This window comes from Vipera ursinii, assembly GCF_947247035.1.
Source record: "Vipera ursinii genome assembly, chromosome: 1".
NCBI lineage: Eukaryota > Metazoa > Chordata > Lepidosauria > Squamata > Viperidae > Vipera > Vipera ursinii.
Genome location: NC_139512.1, coordinates 349006662 through 349012661, shown reverse-complemented (window position 1 = coordinate 349012661; position 6000 = coordinate 349006662).

Genomic DNA, 6000 nt, shown 5'->3' with positions numbered 1-6000 from the left:
TATTTGACAGGGTGCACCAAACAAGTTGATATCGGCTAGGTACATTAAACACATTAAGCCACAATGGTTGGATTCATCCAATATGCTTGGAAGTGCCAGTAAAGGCTTCAGATGTAATAGGTAATCCTCCACTTAAGACCGTAATGGAGCCTGCCCATCTTGGTTGTAAGTTGCGATGATCATGTGATCAATCTGACTTTACGACCTATTTTTTGGAGAGGTTGGAATGTGGTAGTTGTAAAGCAGCCGCTGTGGTTGTTAAGTGACCAAAGCTATGGGTACAGTTTCACCAAAAAAACCCCAAGTAAATGGTCCCAAATGAAGGCAAATGCTGGTTTTGGGCAAAATTGTTGTAAAATGTTGCCACAGGACCACAGGTGTTGCAAATGACTATAAACAGAACTCAGTTGTGAAGTGCCCAAAGTTCAGTCAGGTGACCACAGGAGGGTGGGCAGCTGACTGCTGGAACTTTGAATCCGGGTCATAAGTAGTTCCTGGTAAGTCCATCATAACTTCAAATGGTTGGTAAGTTATGGGTCATAAGTTGAGAACTGCCTGTATTAACACAACATGCTAAGCTTGGTTAATTAGGTGATGCAGCTTCATCCTTATCCTCTAAGACAGTGTTTCTCAATCTTGGCCACTTTAAGATGTGTGAATGTCAATTCCCAGAATTTATGCCGACTGGAGAATTCTGGGTATTGAAATCCACACATCTTAAAGTAACTAAATTGAAAAACATTGATTTATAGAGTCAAATGCTATTCTTAAAAATAAGGAGCCAACTGTATTATTGGACGGTTAGTTATTGTTGGAAATTGCTTGAAATTTAAAATTAGTATTTAAATAGAGGAAACAGAGATAGCTGACAACAGCTCCATAAATTGACTCCTGCCACATGCTGACTGGGGAATTCTGGGAGTTGAAGTCCACACATCTAGTGGCCAAAGTTGAGAAACACTAACTGAGACCCTAATAACAGAATCTTTAAACCTTCACAGTAGTTCTCCTTACCTTCCAGCTTATATTTAGTCCTCAAGAAGGGTTGTAAAGTAAAGGTAAAGGTTCCCCTGGACATGCGTGCTAGTCGTTTCCAACTCTAGGGGCCGGTGCTCATCTCCGTTTCAAAGCCGAAGAGCCAGCGCTTGTCCGAGGACGTCTCCGTGGTCATGTGGCCGGCATGACTAGACGCCAAAGGCACACGGAACGCTGTTACCTTCCCACTGTAGTGGTCCCTATTTTTCTACTTGCATTTTTACGTGCTTTCGAACTGCTAGGTTGGCAGAAGCTGGGACGAGTAACAGACACTTACTCTGTTACGCGGCACTCGGGATTCGACCCGCCAAACTGCCGACCTTTTGATCGACAAGCTCAGTGTCCTAACCCACTGAGCCGCCGCGTCCAAGAAGGGTTGTAAAATGGGGCAAAAGTCACTTAATGAATATGTCACTTAACAACAGACAGTTGTGAATGTAAGTCGAGGACTATCTGTACCAAAGAAAACCAAGGCAGATTTTACAAATGGTTGCCACATATTTTCTTCAAGGCCATCTCCTACCCCTCTACAGCAAGGGAGTAAAGTGAAAGCAAATATGGAAGGCAAGACTCTGACCACAGATCTTTTACTGCTTTTTTTTCCTTTGGTAAAAGTTTAAGCAAACAACCAAGAGGAACAGCTGTGAGAGATTATGGAGAGGCTGGGAACAGGGTGGAAGGATAGGATTAGACATAACCAAGAGATAATAGGAATCAGTTGCCAGGTGATCTCCTAAACAGAAACTCAGCCCAGGTATAGAGAAAGTTGGAAAGAAGCGTCAAAAAGACTCCGCCTCAATTAATTCACTCTAAAGGAGAGTGAGAAACTTTTATAGTTTCTAAGATTTAATCTAAGTGGCTGCCCCAAAGAAGAGAGAGTCAAGCTACTTTCCAAATTGGCTGAAGGTAGGACAAGAAGCAATGGATAGAAACTTATCAAGGAAAGAAACAACCTAGAACTGAGGAGAAATTTCCTGACAGAACAATTAATCAGTGGAATGACTTGCCTGGAATTGTGGCAAGAAAGATCGTAAAATGGGGCAAAATTCACCTAACAAATGTCTCAATAATATTTTGGGCTCAATCGTGGTCATAAATAGAGGACTACCTGTATCTACCTACGGCAACACCTGCGACCGGCGTCAACTTCCCTCCGTCCAGTGCGCTCCCACAGAGAGGGCCTCCTCAGGGTGTCGCCGATCAAAGAATGCCGATTGGTGACCCCCAGGGGGAGGGGAGGGAACAGCTTACCGGTTGAGCTCCGGACGGCCCCCGACCTTCGCTCCTTCCGGCGCGATCTTAAAACATTCTTTTTCGAACAAGCTGGCCTGGTCTGACGGGATGGGGTTGGGTTTTTAAAATTAGTTTTTAACTTAATATGTATTGATTTTATGGGCATGATGTTTAATGGTTTTTTAATGGTTTTTTAATTTTTGTATCTGATTTTTATTGTGTATTGCCCTGTTCACCGCCCTGAGTCCTTCGGGAGAAGGGCGGTATAGAAATCAAATTATTAAATTAAATTAAATTAAATTAAATTAAATTAAATCTAGCTCCCTCAACCATTCATCCTACGATTTTGCCTTCAGGCCCTTTATTATCTTTGTTGCTCTTCTCTTTCTAGAGTCTCTGCGTCTGTTTTGTATTGAACATATATGCCATCCTGACATTTTTTTATCCCCACCTTCCCCACTTTTCTGCGGAAATGCTTGTTTAGGACTTATGTCCTTTCCACAGTTACCCAAAATAAGGACTTTCTGGAACAGGGCCCTGTTATCATTGGAGCTGTTACTCTTGAAGCAGTATGGCCAGGAGGGATCTTCATGTGACATGGATTATATATTGCTGACTACCTAAATTTTCTTCCCATTCCAACTCCCTGAACAATAGACTTAAAGTGCTTCCCACATGTGTTTGTCTCCGCAGCAGCAAAGGAGCCATTTTTGTCCTAACACAGCACATTTTTCCTCCCTCCCTCTGCTCTGCTGAGGATGCACAGACTGTACATGTTCCCTGAAAGACAGATTTCAAGAACAGACTTGGAGCAAAACAAGCTCCTAGTTCTGCCAAGTTCTTTTTCTTTGTGACAGATTCAAAAGGTCCCAAAACAGATGGGAGAGGAATGGTTTGCCTTGGTTATCCACAAAAACTCCTGCAAGCAACTTGCCCAAGGTGATCCACGGGGTCAAATTGATGGTGGGATCAAAGCTGTGCCTTTTTTTCTTTTTTTATGTTGGTTGTGTGAATTCTGTTATTCTGTTAGATAAAAGAAACTTGAGTCTAAAGCAGAAATGTAATTGGTGCAAGTCTCAGACTAGCTCCTCCCTAGTGCCCCCTAGCAGAGGAGGTATAAGTTACAAGATTTAGGTTAGCCCAGGGGTAGGCAACCTTGGCTCTTTTATGACTCGTGGACTTCAACTCCCAGAATTCCTGAGCCAGCATGGAAACCTTTCCTTCTCCTCAGCATGGCTGGCTCAGGAATTCTGGGAGTTGAAGTCCACGAGTCATAAAAGAGCCAAGGTTTCCTACCCCTGAGTTAGCCCTAAGAGGTAGATCAGAGTAAGAAATCAAAGTGTTGAATGTTAATACTATTTTTATTGTAAGATTACTGTAACTTGCAGAGAATAAAGAATATGAGATTGATAGAGATGTGCAAAAGGCACATTTATGCCTGACCGGGAACTTACAGGCTTTTGGAATATAGTGGGGGAAATGCAGTTGGGAATTGTGGTTTTGATTATCGGAAACAAAAGTAGATAATGGAAAAGAGTGAGTAAAAGAGTAAAAGGTAATTTTGTAATTGTACTTATAATTGCTGCAAAGGAAATCTGAAGCTTCTTCATTTATTTCTTTTTACATCTTTCCTTTTTACTTTCTTATTCCTTTCTTTACTGCTTTTATGCTTTATTAGTTGGGCTTAGTTTCTATCTTCTTTGTGGAAAATCAGATGCCTTGACAAAAGAGGCCAAAGCGTTTTGAAGTCACAACATCCAGATAATATTTGGAAGTGACTCAGGTAGATGCCTCCCTAACTGATTGGACTATTTTAGATCTGAAAGTTTCTTATAGCCAATCTCAACAAAAAGTATTTTTAGCCTTTCCGTGGAGTTGATTTCCTGATCTGGTCAATCTTATGGGCCTGGCAGATTTATCAACAATTATTTATTTATTTATTAATTTATTAATTTATTAATTTTATTTGTATACCGCCCTTCTCCCGAAGGACTCAGGGCGGTGAACAGGGCAATACATGTTAAAAAACAAGAATACAAATATTAAAAGAGATTAAACAAGATGCCCCAAAACTACAGCAATAAGTTAAAATACATTAAACAACAGTAAAACCCAAACCCATCACCCATCAGGCCAGGCCGGCTTGTTCGAACAAGTAGGTCTTTAGATCGCGCCGGAAGGAGCGAAGGTTGGGCGCCATCCGGAGCTCAACCGGAAGACGGTTCCACAAATCCGGCGCGCCCACAGAGAACGCCCTCTCCCTGGGGGCCACCAGTCGACATTCTTTGACCGGTGGCACCCTGAGGAGGCCCTCTCTTATACATGGTTTAGTGTGTTGTGTGATCCTGCCCACCCCCAACAAACTATTGTTAAGCCACCAATGGCTCAACTTTGCTGAATGAACCTTGCCAGGAAGTTTATCGCCCCCTCCCCGCCCCCAAGATTCCTCCTCGGAAGTCAGCGTCACCCTTTTCTGTGGGATTTGCTTGCAGACAAATAGGCAGTTGACAAGATGAATGGCATTGATTAGGGACTGCCATTAACAAGTCTAAAAATAAGAACTCTTTCTTAAAATAATTGAAGCCAGCACTGCAGATATGCAGCTCAGTCTCATTGTAATGTGAAGCAGCCATAGAGCAGAGAAAAAAATACCTTAAATGAGCATGTGGGAGGCAGTTTTTCAAAGAAAATTGCAAATTTAAGAAAAGAGACATTGATCTTTCTTTGAAAACAATTAACATCCCAGCTCTTGAAATCCGGTGCTCTACAGCTTCTCAAAATAACATTACGGCTGCTTGTGTTTAAACAGATCACATTTAATAACTGTTTTTTTAAAAATATTATGATTTCAGCTCCAGGTAAATAAACTGAAAGGTAAGAGGGGAATCTATACAGCTCAGTGTGACGCATAGCTGACTTGTCCTCTTGTATTTTTTATGGGCTTTTCCTGTAGAGAGAGTAGGAAGGTCTACAGGAGATCAAAAATCCAAACAATGGATGCAATTATGCAACTTAAGCCCTGCCCACTTTTATATGAATTGGGCATGCAATGCACATTTGGGACTGGACTTCAATTACAGTTGCAACTGACACACACACACAAACACACATGCTTCTTCAGGTACCAAACAGTTTTAGATCCTAAACAGATCAATAAATATCAAATACGGTAATATTGGGCTAATCCTAGGTGCTTTATTTGGGGCTCAGCAGATGGGTTGGCCTAACATGGGATTTTTTTTGAAGTGGGGGAGGGGAAGGTTACTGAATGAATTCAATTGGGAGGGTCACATAATCTGTTAAATCATAAATCAACGAGATAGACTAAAGTTTGCCCAACATACAGGTAGTCCTTGACCTATGACCACAATTGAGCCCAAAGTTTCTGTTGCTGAGTAAGATAGTTTGCTCCACTTTACGACCTTTCTGGCCACAGCTGTTAAGGGAATCACTACAGTTGTTAAGTTAGTAAAAAGTGAATCTGGCTTCTCCATTGACTTTGCTAATCAGAAGGTGATGACCCCAGGACATTGTGACCGTCACAAATATAAGCCAGTTGCCAAGTGTCCAAATTTTGATCACATGACCATGGGGATGCTGCAGTAGTCGTGTGAAAACCCCATTAAGCTTGTTCTGTAAACACAGCAAAAGTGTGTGTGAACTCAGCCAGGGTGTCTGGAAGGCATCCAAAAAGTCAAGATGGTGGCCAGGACCCCATTAAAAAAAGGGCGA